Source organism: Mus caroli, unplaced genomic scaffold, assembly GCF_978045245.1.
Source record: "Mus caroli unplaced genomic scaffold, Mus_caroli_1 scaffold_18, whole genome shotgun sequence".
In the NCBI taxonomy this organism is placed as follows: domain Eukaryota; kingdom Metazoa; phylum Chordata; class Mammalia; order Rodentia; family Muridae; genus Mus; species Mus caroli.
The window spans coordinates 13114779-13130367 of NW_028227273.1; the positions used below are offsets into that span (position 1 = coordinate 13114779).

A 15589-nucleotide genomic window follows, 5' to 3' on the forward strand; every position below is an offset into this window, starting at 1 on the left:
AACTTTGCCTTTGAATCAGGTAGAAATTGATTATACGCCAAAATCCGGAGAATATGACTGCCAATCTAAAGCATATTTGTAAGCGTGTGTAGTGGCAGAATTGTGGGTGGGAAACGGGCTGGCTGAAAGGATGTCTATATGTGTATTTTTATCACCCATGTGTCGGATGAGCCTGAGAGCTGCCAGATAGCTTCTCGACAGCTTGGCGTTACTGTCGGGAACAGGTCCATGTATGGAAGCGAAAGCCGAAAGGCACAGATAAGCTAAGAGCCAGCTATGCAGCCATGCTTAGAGACACTAAGGACAGACTTCCCGGGTCCTTTCTTTCTGGTCTATCTGGAGCAGCCTTCAGAGCTGGTCGGTTTCTCATCCAGCCCATGCAGACAGAGACGGCTTGACAGAGGTAGGTGCAAAGCTTTTATGAAACTTACATAAGAGATGATATGCGGCTACTCCCAGCAGAGCCCTTGATGTTCATAGGGGAGGATGCCAAAATATTTCTGAAAAAAAAATTAGAGAGAGACTGAGATTCAGGTTGAGGCTGATGACTGAGGTATTTGACACCAAGCAGGGGAGTTTAACTGCTGAGGGAAAGTAACAACCCAGATTGGCTGGCAAATTATATCTCTTTTTCCTGGGTCACTCATCATTTGGATTTGTATGAACCTAGTTTTTCCTTAATATTGCCAGCATGTTTTAGGATGGGCCACATGAGGCCCTGCTTAACTCTGTGTGCTTTAGGGTAGGGTGGGTGTAATGTTTGAGTTTTCTTGCATGTTCATTGGAAGCTAGCAAATACATGTGTGGCTAGTTCTTCTTGGATAAACAAGGGAAGGTTGGTAAAAGGCATTCTTATTTTTAGCAACTGAAGTCAGTTTTTCAGTTTTTCTCAGCAGCTCATAGATTGGTCACATCCTGTTTAAAGATTTCGGGTTCGTTCTCACAAGCATGTCACATGCGAGTCAAAATGGCTAAAGCTAGCTATATGTCCTGCATTTTTCTAAGTACTCTTGGCACTTTTTCTTCATTCTTCATTGTAGAGGTACAAAGCCTTAACCACGGGGGGAAAAAATCCTTCTAAATGTCATCATGGTTTTCTTAGTCACACTTTGACAATAGTGGCTTGCACCAGAATAGGAAAAGCTCCCACTCAGGAATTCAAGGTCAAAGTACCTACATAAAGACAAAGGTAACAACACAAGCATCTCTGTGACTAATTCAGTTTCTGGAAAACCAGTTAACCAGCCAATCATGTTCACTGCATTTTGAAATGCCATTCCAGATAGCTGCCAAACTGTGGTCATTAAAGGAAGGAGTTCTGTCAATACTGTGAGCAAAGTATATTTGCCAAACACTCATAAAAGTTATGAAAGAGATCATAAGGTATGATTTCCTACAAAATACATGTGCTTTTTGTAAGATGAAACTGAAATAATTATTATAAAGGATGATAAAATTTAGGCACTGGCTTTATCTTGTAAAGCACAATGTATGTATGAATCAAGTCAGATTTGACCAGACTCCCCACTTACTTTAGGTTTCAGTTGTGTGACATAACATGTTGCTGAGGGAGGGCAGAAATATTTAGCATGATTGGCTTTCTCCGGTGACAAATATAACATGGAAAATAATGAATGAATAAGTATAGTTTGCAATACCGAGCAGTGAAATGTTCTCTGGATATATTAGATTTCTGGGGAAAGGTTTGACAAATCTAGAGGAAGTATACATAGTGGTTTTTGTCTAAGCTGTGTTTCACTTCACTTAAACAAACAAAAAAAAAAAAAACAGGGAAAGAAAGGATATAGTTTTGCTTCAATGCTACAATATCACTATCAGGGTACAGAACTAAGGAATGGAATTTGCACTAAACTATTATTTTAATCTATCCGTTTACATTGGAAATATATTAAATTTATAACATATTTGCACTTAGCATTTTTCCTTCTAAGGTAGGTTAAACTGTACTAAACAATACTAATATTCTGGGAGAGGTAGAGAAAGAGGTAAGAGGAAAAAGAAGGGGAAAGAAAAGTAAAAGAAATGGAGAGGGGAGGGGAGAGGGACAGGGAAGGGATGGTGAAGAGAGGAATAGAGGAGAGGAGAAGGGAGGGAAGGAGAAGAGAGGAGAGGAGGAGAGAGGAAGACAGGAGGAAAGGGGAGGAAAGGAGAGCAGAAGAGGAGAGAGGTGAGGAAGAGCAAGAGGTTGTACATTCTTTACTAACAGAGCATAGCTGTCATAACTTTAGCTAAAGTGGAACAGGCCTGGAAGAGAACAAAAGAGTGGCTCTAAAATGCTTAACTAAACATCACATACCAGCTGGCTTTCAGAAAGAAACAGCACAGCAGGAACCCTCCCAGGTCTCAGTATATAGAAGGGTCATAGAGAGGCTGCTGATGCTGGCAGCAGTCCTGAAGAGGTGCAATACGTACCTGTTGCTGGCAATTTCTCTCTCATTTGCAAACCTCCAAGCACACTTCAAATTCACCCTCCTGTGAAATGTCTGTTGCCTGTTTGTCCCCCTGATAAACAAATCTAGGAAACAGCTTTACGTGATAGAAATGATTGGCTGCTATTTTTATGTGTAGTAGATAACATTAATGACAATCAAGCTCCTTGTCCTTCTGATTTGTGACATATATTTGAAGTTCCATATGTTTATACTATTTATATTGATCATATCTATCCCTCACTGCCTCCCTCCAACTTTACCTAGAGCATGCATGCACACCATCTCGCTCTAAGGTTGATATCCAACCCAAGGAGAAAAGTCAAAGTGCTATGATTTTATTTTGTCAACTTGACACAAGCTACAGTTATCTAAGAGAACCATCAGTTGAAAAAAAATGCCTCCATCAGATTGCCTGCAAGCAACTCTGTAATGCATTTTCTTGATTAATGATTGACAGGGTTGGGGGCAGTGCTAACTTGGACAGGTGGTATGGAGCTTCATATGAAATCAGGCTGAGCAAGACATGTAGAGAAAAATCAGTAACCAGTGTCCCTCATGTCCTCTGCTTCAGCTCCTGACTCCAGGCAGGAGTCCTCCCTTAACTGTCTTCCCTGACTTCCCTCAATAATGAAATGTGACCTGAGACTTGTAAGATGAAATAAACCTTTATTACCCAAGTTACTCTTTTGTTTTTTTGTTTTGTTGGTTTTTGGTTTCTGGTTTGTTGGTTGGTTGGTTTTTTTGTTTGGTTTGGTCTTGTTTTTTATCATGATCTTTTATCATGGCAATAGAAACCCCAAGTCAGAGAGGAGAGTAGAGCCTCAGTGACTCACAACCTCCTCACCATTGCGATGTGACTATGCATTACAGAAAATTGATTCTAAGCTCTTACTCTGTGAGAACTAAAGTGTTTCATACAAGAATGGAATGGATTTAATGTTGTAGGTTAGAGGAACCTGAAGTGACAGAAGTTAACATGTGTCCAGATAGCACACAACACAGATTTGATGGTTTTTGTCTTCATTGTGGAGCCAGAAAGGGTACATTGTGCTCCTGTGTGATTTATTATTTCATAATAAGTACAATGTGCGCAAGAGGTTTGAAGGGGAATGATGGAAATGAAGAGACTCTTTAGGAGAGCAAGAGTTATTGTGGGTTTTAGTGGAAAAATACCATTAGTTATTGTTAAAAAAAAAATCCTAAACAACTTTATTTGCTGGGGTGCTTAAACCGGAGACATTGATTGGTTCCAGGCATAACATTCAAAATCTCAAGAAGGTTAAAAAACAAAATTACAAACAACATAAGACTTAAGGAACCATCTACTGGGGGGAAATTTGAAGAACAGGGAGACTTATTTCTGCAGGTTGATGAATAACAGTGGAAATTCCCTAGACCTTCAGGTCATAAGTGAACTGCCCTGCCCAAGTAACACCTCTTTCACCTACTTAAAGTTACATATCCTCTCATGTTTAGGGATTAGGAAAAACATACATCAAAACATTACTCCAGATATTTTTAAACTACACAAATAATCAAAGGGAGAAGGTGGCACTTAGCACTATTTAGAAGGAGCCATTTTTCTCTTCCAGTTACTGTTACTTCCTGACTGAATCGTGGTTCTCAACTCTGTCTGCCATTTTGTGTCTCTTAGGGAAGGTGAACCTCAGCCACACCTCTGATGAACTGAATAGTCTGGTGGGGAGCAGACCGGGGTAGTTCAGTTTCTGAACACACCCCCACGAAATTCCAACATGCAGCCAAGACTAAGAATCACTGCTTGCAATAAAAACATAATAAAGTTTAGTTTATTGTAACAAAGGGAATGAAATGTCTATGGCTGAAGATTATAAAACAACAATAAAAGCCAGGGTTTGTAGGAAATGTTTGAAAATGCCAGTACTGGAGAGGCAGAGATAGGGGAATATTAGGTTTTAAACCAATTAGGGCTACCTAGTCTCTCTGGGAGAGAGAGAAGGTAGGAGAGAGAGACAGAGAAAAATCAAAGGATAGCCTATGTAATATTTGCTGATGAGAAGTTCTTATTAAAAGCTCCAGCAGATGTAAATAGAGCTTCTTGTCTATAGATGGAATTGCCTTAGATATTTGATGTGTTTCATACTCTTTAGCCTAAATCCTGTGTGAACACTAGCCACAATTATTAAAATATATAAACTATGCATATTGACATTATGGTTCTTAACTGTTACTGCTAGATGAAATTTCATATTGCTTAACAAATCATCACACAGCTATCTTGGATGGCTATATCACTTCTGGTAGGAGTAATTTTTTTAAAAACTGTGCAGGTTTCTGTAATGAAAAATTACACCATTTCCCTTTTGTCTTTCCAGTCAGGACCAAGAACTCTGGGGAGAGGGTGTGCATAACTTTATGAAAAAAATGTTAATATTAATTTACCTTAAAAAATATACCAAAAATGTGTAAAGATAAACATCACTTTAGGGCTGTTAATGTGGTTCAGTGAATAAACTGCTTGCAGGCATGGGAGCCCTGTTCAGTCTCCAAGACATACTTAAAACATCCTGTCATGGTTGCCTACATTTGGATGCCATTATTGAGGAAATCAGGAGAGAAAGATCACGGGCAAGTCTGTGAGGAGAGGCAGTTGTTAGGATGCTGAGCACTAAGGGTGCTTTGTAGATTCAGTGTGAGTTTCAGCCTGCCTCTTTGGTGTGTTATTGACTCTATAATTTGAAAAGTGAACCCTGAACCCAGTCAATATAATTCTCAACTTTCTCTGAAATCATAACCACCTTCTAAGGACAAGTTTGCAAAATACTAATAGTATCTTACAACAACTCATGATTATATCATCCTTATAAGTAATATGTGTTTCCCTTAAGTCTGACTCATTTTCTGATCACTAAGTATGCTAAGAGAAGAGTGGTCACATTTCTAGAAGAGTAAAGATGACTTCTTTTAAGTTTCTTGAATGATTCGGCATTCTGAGATGAATTGTTTTAAGATTCTGGTTGATGAAGACCATTAAATTACTTTTTTATTCTGAATCATACCAAGGTGAGCCTAAACATTAACACTTCCAGCAACAAAAATACACACAGATGTATATGGAAGTATTAATATTTTATTTTATCAGTTTTTATTTTATGTGTATATGTGTTTGCCTACACACACAAACACACACACACACACACACGTGTGTGTGTATATATACATATGTATATATCATATATGAAATGCCATTATGGGACACTCTCAATAGCAAGGTATTAAATTTAACGTCAAGAAACGTGTCTACCAGACTATCTGCAAATCCTAACTAAATTTACTACTGTGTTATCCATAGGTATGAAGCACATTCAGTGGGATGAAAATTATTTCATGTGTTGAAAGCCTAAGTTCAAGATCAAACAAATTGATAGTCAAACACCAACTATACAGCTTTGTTAGCATGTTGAAGGCAAGTTACTAAAATCTATCTTGATAGATGTTGAATCCTTACTATTTTCTCCTCACACTTACAAGAAAATAGCAGCCAGGCGGTGGTGGCGCACGCCTTTAATCCCAGCACTTGGGAGGCAGAGGCAGGCGGATTTCTGAACCAAAAAAAAAAAAAAAAATAGCATGCACTCATTCATTAACCCTGACCAATACCCTATGAGGAAATCATCCACATTACTGATGATGTTGCCAATGCCCAAACAACTAAATAATGTGCCTAACATCACACAGGGAACTAACAAGGCAGAATAAGAAGCCTATGCTTAGTTTCTGCCATACACCATCCAATAATAGTTTCATAAAAGTAAGAATTAATCAAATTAATATGTGAAAAGTAGTCTGTATAGTACTGTCAAGTGCTTAGAACAAAATGACGCTGTTTTGGATTACATTTATTTAATTTCATATGTTTAATAAACTAATCACTTGAAATGCTCCTTCCAAGTGTCGGCTAATTAAGAAGCAATATTAATTGCTCTACAAAATTTAATGTCACATGGACATTCTTCTGAAATGGAAACTAAACCATTCTTTGTGACTGTATTTGCATCCTTATCATGGCTGTCATACTGCTCACATTTGAATAAATTGTACAGAAATTCTAGTCATCCTTTCCAGCCCTCTTCAATGTCATAGAGCATGGGAATTCGGATAAAAATAAGATAAGAATCTTTAAAAGGAAGTATTATAATTCTCCCATATGTGTTAAATCCCATTTAAATTCAAATTCACAAATATAAACCCAAGAACAAAAACCCACTTGATGTTCAACTTACATTTTAAATTACACTTATGAGCTCAGGACCTCTGGAAATTGAATGTAAAATATGCACCAATATTGTGAGTCATGCACTTAGTTCAATAAAACTTATGATAAAAACTAAAACTAAAGCAATAAAAATTGGTTAGATTTTTGCAAGAAGATATAATGAAAGCTCTTCTTTTCTCCTCCTTCTCCTCCTCTCCTCATGAACATGCAGAGGACTATGTCAAATCCACTTCCTAACGCACTTGTATTTCCTATGTACACATTCACAATCGCTTATTATGTTGTTTCCCTAGAGGTGGTTTTGCTATTTTAACATAAGTACTCTTTTGCTGAGAGAGAGAGAGAGAGAGAGAGAGAGAGAGAGAGAGAGAGAGAGAGAGAGAGAGAGAGAGAGAGAGAGAGAGAGAGAGAGAGAATCAATTATGAAACCAACAGGAGAAATGAGAACAAGAAAGTTTAGAGGCACAAACAATTGTATACTCCCAGCCGCTAGGTGTCTATAGACCTGGATAAGCTTCATTTAAAAATATTATCAGGAACCAGTACCACATCAACTGTAAACAACCACAGAAATTCATAAATTATATAGCATAACTTTCTGAGCAATTAAAAACACTGAAGGGCGTGGTAAGTAAAAATGCTTGATGTGCAGTCACAAGGACATGGCTTCAAATCCCTAGACCAGTGAAAAACCAGACAGTGTGCATCTGTAACTCCTATGTTCCCTGGTAGAGATAGGAGTGATGCAGAGACAGTAGAATACCCAGAAGTCCCTGTGCCGAGTCATCTGGCGAACACAGAAGTGAACACAGAGACCTGTCGTAAACAAGGTAGAAGGTGAATGCCAACACTCAAAGTAATCCTCTGATCTCCTCAAGCAAGGCATGATATAAACATGCACACACACACACACACACGCCACATACATATATACACATGATAAACACCACATGCACACACATACACATACCACACACACAACATACACTTGCACACCAATCACATACACACACATACACACACCACACACACAACATACACTTGCACATACAATCACATACACACACACACACACACACACACATGAATAAAAGAAAGAAATTTTGAGAAAAAAATTTCCAAATCCAGGATGCTAAAAATAGACACTCAACATGACATAAAGCTTAAATTAGAGCACTGTTAGTATGTATTTAATATGTCTTAGAGCCAAAGTAAAGGGCCTATACTGCCCTGAAAAACAGAAGCTAAACAGATAATGAGTGTAACTAATATGTACATTTAAATATTTCTCTCTCCCATTATCATTTTGAATATAGATAAAAAGTATGCCATAAGTACTTGAAAAATCGTTTACTTTCAATGAAATACATCATGAATATTAGTGCCATAGAGTGAGAACTATATCTTTTAAAACCGAGCAAGGCTGCAAAACAGATTTTCCAAAATGTGGTCTGAGAAATAGTTCTTTAAATTTAGTACTATTGATAAAGTTGCGGCAAAAGAAAAGTCTATGAGCTATTGTACAGATGTCAAGTCCATTGCAGATATGTGGAAAGCACACTATTACATCACCATTGTATTATGAGCCTTGAGGAATCCTGCAGTGCTCACTGGGCAGAAATGGTTGTACTTTTGTGTGCAGGACAGATGTATACTGTGATGCAAGGGAAATACACTTGGGGTGTAACGATGACTGTAATTTCTATAGGCTAGAGATCATTTCTAGAGTTAGTTACATACACTTTGCTTCTCTGTCTATATATCCATTGACCTGGAGTAAACATGACAAAACAAGTCAGAATCTTATAAGGGATATTAGGAAAGGAGGCATTTTACTGAGAGTAAAATTTGGGATATGTTTAGGAATAATATAAGCAAGGATGATGGCTAAGATCTTGCTTTATGGAACAGGGGAGAGTAGAGTGACATGATAGGCACTTCATAGATTTTTTTTAAGCACTGTTTGAAACACTGGCACACTTTGCATACGACAGTGGCACCTTCTTACCACTAACTTCTGCACAGACTCCACAGATGCATTGGATAAGGTGGTGCTGGCCATTGAGAGTCCTACTTGATGTGAAAAGGGGCAACCACCAAAGGACACAATGTAGCATGGATCATGCTTGATGCTCTTCCACCTATATTTTTATTCCTTAATGTATTTTCCTGTCTGTCTGTACTGCGGGATTTCTAGAAAAGCTCAATTTCTAAGTATCTCTGATTCAATTACAGCCTTATTTTTCAAAGCGAAGTAGCTACCCTGCATCCATATTCATCAAAAGAGTGCACACATATGTCAAAAGCAAGTGTTTGCCAATCAAAGCATCTAGGAGAGAGATGCCATATGGAAACTGGCATTGTTATATTGAAATTTCAGTTTCTAAGTTGGTCAAAGGTGTGTAGTTATACCTAGTTTCTTAAGCTGTGCTGAAGAACTAAAAATAGTATAAATGGTGTACTTAGTCTATATAGAATAGAAATATCTGAATATGTGGATGATAGACAATTCAAGCATTATTCAAGTCAAAGAAAATGTCAATCGATAGAAGATTTAGAAGTATGGATGGGAATTCATCTTATAAATGGCAATTAGAAGAAATTAAACTTAATTAGAAAACTAAGTTAGATGAGGAAACAAACAAATTATATAAATATTTGAGTGTTTCCAGGAAAGGTGAGAAATAAAGAATGTGAAAGTTCAGAGGTGGGAGCACATTTTAGGACCAGTCGGGAGCTCAGCAGAATCCAGATGAAGAGTGAAAGTATAAAATTTACAGCAGAGATGTGGCCATCATGGGCTTTAAAAAATATGTCTACAATTCATGCTTATGTTAGTTGGAGGGTTCTTAGCTGAGAAATGAAAGGATATCACTTACATTTTTAAAAATGTCATGAGTAAAATAGGCATATTAGATCGCAGAAAGGTAAAAGGAAAAATAGATAAATCACAGCTCAGTATATAATTGCTCAAGAAAATTAAAATAAAAAAAGAGTAAAGGGAGAACACTTATCAGTATGTATTGACATCAGTAAGCAAGGACTGTCCCAGACAAATAGGGACATATCTTTTCCCTTACTAAAGAGTACAAATTGGTACTGAGTGGGTGATTAAAGAACAGATGCCAATAATAATAATTTCAAACTCTTCCACCAAATACTGGATTTACAAATACTAACTTTTGAGTAAAATAATTTTATGGAAGTGCAAAATTGCAACAGCTCAGTTAAATTAATTCTTTACTGAGTGAATTCTTTGGGCTTGAACACAGTGAATTTGCCCTAATATTCCCTGCCTCAGCAGTCTTCGCTGTGAGTTAGTGTTACTCAAAGTCACTTTTGTAAACTTTTATTTTTTTAAGACTTACATGAAATTTCACATGAGAAAGTGGGCGGGTAAGAAACATGATTTTAAGGTCTGAAAGAAACTTCCATGGAGTTTTGGAGATTTCCAAACTATAACTTTTTAAAAGAATTAACTGATGGATAAGCATTGTATATTTTATATTCAAAGTGCAGAATGTGAGTATAATTTGATGAATTGAGGCATATATGTATACAGATAAATAAGGCAGATAGATGATAGGTAAATACATGGTAGATAGATAAATAGATAGATAGATAGATAGATAGATAGATAGATAGATAGATAGATACATAGATAGATAGATAGATAGATAGAAACAGAGACATAGAGACACAGAGACATAGAGACACAGAGACATAGAGACACAGAGACATAAAGACATAGATAAATGATAAATTTCAATTTCTTGAATTTTATATTTTAACAAAATGCACATGCAGGATAGTTAACCTCACTATGAACCCTGGAATTATGTTGTTTACTGGAAAAAGTCATGTCTAGTTGTGATATAGCTCAGCCCTACCACACCCCTTTAATCTCTGTGGCTGGAATACAGACATGCTCTTAGTACATCCCTATAATCACAAACAATGAAGGTGAAGTTAGTTTTTAGAAAGAAGCACCAGTGTTTTAAAGTGATGTCTAGTTGAGTGACAGACAAAGTGAAGAGTCAGAGGAAGATCTGACAAAATAGCATATGTCCAACTTAAATGAAAAGAGAGAGGAAAGTAGGGGATCCTTGAGCAGGAGCAGAGAGAGAGAGAGAGAGAGAAGGTGAGACAGTTTTACAGGACAGTTATAGAGAAGCAGGTTAAAAAGAGAACAAACTAGACAAAAGTGAAAACAGAATGAGCCGGAGAATGAGAAGGAGTCAGAAGATAAGAACAGATTACCAAAATTAGTATGGGGCCAGGCAGAGAAGAAGTTCGGGAGAAGCCGAGAGAAGCCAGATTCAATCCGTTAGGATGAAAATGAGTTTTTAACCCGAACAACTGAGTTGACAAGCCTGCAAGAGTTCAGAAATAACTAGAAATTGAGAGCTTCTTCAACAGTAATTCTCAGAGGCTAAAAGCATGCTAGGCCTAGATAAGATTCTATGGAGGTTTAGAGATTTCAGAACTAGACCTAGGTTAGCAGAGAGAGGCAGTAAGCCTCTAAGACAACAATTTCACCAGGCAAATAAATGATACCTTAAGAGAACACACAGAGATATTCTGCCTCCTGCCTGTTCTCAAACATTCTCCACATTATTGACAAAATGATCCTGCTAAAACTCAAGTTTGATCAAGCACTCCAACAAATTCCTTGAGTTAAGAACACAATCCTTGATGCTGTAGTAATGTCAAGCATTACCAATCCCTAGTTAGAGGCCTAAGTTTTTTTCTCTCTGTCTCTATAACCATTCTTTGTCCCAGCTATAAAATAGTATTGATGTCCATTGGATTAGAGGGAGTGGATCAAATATCCATGTTCTTACATGTAAAATATATTTTTTTCTGAACTGGTTTATTTCATTTGCCTTTCTGCATATGCTTAGAGACTCCATTCAAGAACCACGTTCTCTGTGATACTCAACATCTTATTCAGTTCTAGTATATACTCCCCTCTCTTTTTTCCCACTGCAACTTGAAATTATTTCTGTAACTATGCTTACTGTTATCAACATATATCCTGCCTTTTCATTACATGCCAAGCTCATTGAGAGCATATACTTATTTTACTTAGGTCTTACTTAGGTTCTCCATTGCTATGAAAAGACACCATGACCATGGCAACTCTGTAAAAGTCAAATATTTCATTGGGGCTGGTTTATAGTTTCTGGTGTTTGGTCCATTATCATCATAACACGAAACATGACAGCATGTAGGCAGATATAGTGCTGGAGAAAGAACTGAGAGTTCTTTATCTTGATCTAAAAGCAACCAGGAGAGACTGGTGTATCCTCAAGCAGCTAGGAGGAATTTCTCTTCCACAATGGATGGATTGTGAGCAGAGGAAGGGACCTCCAAAGCCTACCTTGACAGTGACATACTTCCTCCAACAAGGCCATACCTCCTAACAGTACCACTCCCTATGAGCCAAACATATTCAAACCACCACAACCATCTCTCTTTATACATACAAGAATAGACACAGGGCCTGTCATGCAGTTGGTATGTTCAATAACTCTTTCTTAACTAAAAAGCTAAATCTAAGTAAGTCTTAGCATAACAAAAACCAAGAGAAAGTGGTGATGGTTTCTATTTTTTGTACATGTCTCAAAGCGATGATTTAGCTCACTAACCCTCAGGTTGTTGAATATTAATATATTTTTATTATTTTTAGTTTTTAAAGCCCACCTGAGTACATTCAAAGAAAAATTTTGTATTATTATTGATTCATACCTTTAAAAATACATTGCTGAGTATTTGATAATTTCATAAAATATATTTTATCATTTTCAGCCCTCCTCCCCTTAGCTTCTCCCAGATTTATTCCCATCTCCCTATTCCCCTAAACTGTCTCCTACCGTTTGTCATTAATTTGATAGCCCATTAACTCTAATATGTGCTATCTATAAACATCCATGCATAGAGTTATTCACTGGAGCATGGTTGACCTACCAGGAGCCACACATTTAAAGAAAACTGACTCCCTACTTCAAAAGTGGTCAGCTGCCCATACATCCATGGTTAAGGTTGGGTGCTCATGAATTCCTCCCATTGGAATGGTGGACAGCTTTATATGTGCATGCAACCACAGCTGCTATGAGTTCATGAGTGTAGAGATTCTGTCATGTTCTGAAAACAGCCTTTTGCTCCAGTTCTCCTGACATCTGGCTCTGAAAATCTTTCAGCCTACTCCTCCACAATAGCCTCTGACTCTTCAAGAGGAGTAGTTATACAGATGCTCAATTGTGATTGAAAACTCAACAGTCATGTAATGTCTGTACTTTGATCAGTCTTGAGTTTCTGTGTAACTGTCATCATTAGATACCTGCAGAAAACATGCACACACAAACACACACATACACACCCACACGCACACACCTACACACCCTTCTCTGATGATTTCTGACAGCTGTACTAAAGGATGTGTAGGCACTTGTAGATTAAAAGAACCCTCCAAGGTAAGGTTTATTTATTACAAGGCCATCTGTACTAACCATTCTTAAAAGTTATCAATCTCAACAACTTCAAAATGAACACTCACACTTAAAAGTACTTGGAATATCTGTCCTCTTGAATTTGTCTTCTAATAGTCACAAAAAGTCTGAGAATGACTTTAATATCAAACATTGGTTTCCTTGGTGGTCAGGGTAAAATTAATACATGGAGGAAGTTCAACATCTATTGTCATTTTTAGCAACTGTATCCAGATCTTGACTTAACCTTTTGAAGAACTGGCCATATGGTAGTCTCATTTCAGTTCAGATTCTGAAATGCTTTGGGGTCATATTTGTACAAATAGTCTTCCAGAAGGCAACAGCAGACTACACTTGACTTTTGTATCTATTTCTACGCAAAGTTCACTTCTAAAGGCCATAAGTAGACACACAGGTCAACTCAGTGAATGACTCTGTTCATTTCAAGCCACACCGACATCTCTAAGACATCTGTGTTATATGCTCAGACGTGGTTTGGGCTTTCAGCTCTTCTTTCCTTCCAGTCTAGATGTCCTCTGCTATGAGAATGGAACTGGGATGACAACAAAGCAAGTACCTCATAACTGCTCAGAGGCTTGCTGGGAGTTCTCCATGTAGAGCTGTCAATCACTCTGCTTCATTCCGCTCAGTGATTGCAAGAGAATGAAATGATTTCTGGTAACAACTGAACCTATCAGTCACGAGGCTTAATTCTTATGGGGGAAACAATTGAAAGCCTAGGAAATAAAAGGATAACTACTATCCTGAAGATTCTAAGTCCCCATCACAAGTTTCAGTTCTGTTGCAAAGCAAGGTATAAGCCAGTCAGTAATCACCATCTGCTTCCTTCTTGGGTCAGAGGGGCTGGGCTCATACCATTGGGGTGTCTTACTGAGAACAGATGGTGTGCACGGGCCAGTTTGTGCTTTCTTTCAACTAGTTAAACTTTAAAAATCAAAATGGAATAGTTTGGGATCTTTTTAGTGCAATCACTTGGTTTGAAAAGAATAAAACAAAGTCTGGGAACCAGCTTCTGAGGTCCTTTAGATGGTGTGTATTTAATGTCAAGAAAAGTTAAGAGGTGGGTTAGCTCTACCTTGCTTTGCTGGTCCTCAGAGAACTGCACCATTTATTCACAGGCATGACCTTTGTTGTCTGTTGGTAGGGCAAAGATTGGCAATAGATATTTCTGTTGGTTAATGATCTTACTTTTGTTTCTGATCAACTGAGAGACAAATCACTGTCACGTGTCATGCACTCACTTTCCTGTTTAATATTCGACCCAAGGAACATATTTTACTATTAATTCACAAATGAAGACAAAGGTTAAAATTAAAGTCATATTGCTGAAGATTAAAATTTTGATGCTTAATTGGTTGACTCTGACTACTGCCCCAAAGCTACAGACATAAAGTCTCACCAAACTAGAGTCTAAGCGTGAACCAAAGAAAAGCTAAAGAAGTAGACATGATAAAGTGGGTGCAGGAGAGGAAGCACAAAGAACTCCAGGCAACTAAGTAATGCCGAGAGTGAGAGAAACCGCCTTCCCCAGAGTAAAGCACACCAATTAGTTATCTACCATCAAATGGTCAGCCCTAAAAATATACATGTGATTAATACTATACCGACTGAGTCAGCTGTATTTATATATTTGTCAATATGTGCATATATGTGTGTAAGAACAGTTAATGAAAAAGAGGTGGTGAATTTGAAAAAGAGCAAGAAGGTGTACATGGGAAGAATGGGAAAAATTATGTAATTATATAGTAATCTCAAAAACTAAATGAACTAAAAAATGTACAATTCAGGTTGTGATTCAGTTCATGCCCAATTTTATGGTTGTTTAAATACAGGTGTTCCAAGTATTCATGATGATGAGAAGGGTCATTTTTTATGATTGTTATCTGAGTCACAAGACATTGTGGATAAAGGGTAGATCTTAGTATCAAAAAGGTGTGCATTCAAGCTCTAGCACATTAAAGGTCAATAAATGGAGAGACATTTGATTCTTTCCATGACAGAAGGCAAAGCTAACTCTCAGATCAGAATAACTTCTACTGAATGTGCAAGACACCAAAGGAAGGAGCCTAGCTTGGCATGGACTCTCAGGGACTTTTTTCTTAACTCTTCCTCCACTTATGCCTCTTTATTTTCTAATCAGATGACAGTGAGTAGGACAATTTATGCAAAAAAAATGATATCAGGTGGTTGTGGGTGTAAAAAGAATTCACAGATGGAACTTCAGTGAGTTCAAAATCAACATGTACAAGGAGAGACTTCAACGAAGTCTCCCACTCTAACAAAACTTTTGATTTAAAATTTATATTGTCGCTGAGAAAATCGGGTTCATTAGTTGGGGGTTTGGGAGAGTCATTAAAATTGGGATCAAA

The 15589-nt window shown here is 37.5% G+C and overlaps 1 protein-coding gene across 12 annotated transcripts in view; it reads left to right on the forward strand.

Annotated features, from left to right (window-relative positions):
- Positions 1–253: 253 nt before the first annotated feature.
- Slc8a1 (solute carrier family 8 member A1) overlaps positions 254–15589 on the forward strand; it is a 355838-nt gene continuing 340502 nt past the window's right edge. For 9 of the 12 annotated variants that reach the window (XM_021185824.3, XM_029471274.2, XM_029471275.2 and 6 more), the window contains exon 1: positions 254–403. The gene's annotated coding sequence lies outside the window, so the exon portion shown is untranslated. The remainder of the gene's footprint in view (positions 404–15589) is intronic. The other 3 variants (XM_029471277.2, XM_029471278.2, XM_021185835.3) reach the window with 1 other exon arrangement.